This window comes from Octopus bimaculoides, chromosome 1, assembly GCF_001194135.2.
Source record: "Octopus bimaculoides isolate UCB-OBI-ISO-001 chromosome 1, ASM119413v2, whole genome shotgun sequence".
NCBI lineage: Eukaryota > Metazoa > Mollusca > Cephalopoda > Octopoda > Octopodidae > Octopus > Octopus bimaculoides.
The window spans coordinates 93,881,225-93,881,930 of record NC_068981.1 but is presented as its reverse complement, the minus strand read 5'-3'; the positions used below and the strand labels follow the sequence as shown (position 1 = coordinate 93,881,930).

At 27.5% G+C, this 706-nt stretch overlaps 1 long non-coding RNA gene across 1 annotated transcript in view; it reads left to right on the top strand.

Moving 5' to 3' along the window:
• Positions 1 to 369, top strand: part of LOC106875280 (uncharacterized) — a 14,564-nt gene extending 14,195 nt beyond the window's left edge. The window contains exon 2 of the long non-coding RNA XR_001410098.2: positions 174 to 369. This is a non-coding gene — a long non-coding RNA (uncharacterized LOC106875280). The remainder of the gene's footprint in view (positions 1 to 173) is intronic.
• The last annotated feature ends 337 nt before the right edge of the window (positions 370 to 706 follow it).

Below are 706 nucleotides of genomic sequence, written 5' to 3'. Positions count from 1 at the left end.
TTGTCATTCACTCAAACATCTTTATTTCTTTTCCGTTTCTCCTTGAATTAATGTAACGATTCCGTTGTCATGTAGGCATAAGATAAAAATAAATGGTAGCTATCTTAATCTTTTAGTATTCATTCATGTTTAACACGTTACACATGAATAAATTTCTACTTTTTTTCTAACAGTTTTCTGTCCGTGAATGAATTTGAGAGAAAAAAGCAAAATAAATGAAAAATAAACTAAAATAAGTAAAAATGCAAAAGAAGGAAAAAAAAATAAAATAAAGAAAACTTAAATCCAAATACAAGGCTAACACATACCACAAATATACAAGAGATTTTCGTTGAAGAATTAAAAATTGTTGAATTGTAGAAATGTAAATAGCATCTGGTTGTTGTTTTTGTTTAGTTTTAGATCTGTTTTCAGTAAGCAAAACCAATGATCAAAGGCATGCCAGCTATCATAATCACGTATTTTTGTATACTTAGGATTATATGAACAAATTTGACCTACCTTTTATTTTTTAAGACACTAGAGTACTATTTCAGGGGAATATGATTGCTATTTCTAGCAGGTCTAGCAACAACCTACGTGAAGACGTCATTGTCTGCTAGCAAGGAACTTGTAGTGTTAAACGCATTTTCTCGCACTAAAAACAATTTTATATATATATATATATATATATATATATATATATGTATATATATAGATACATATG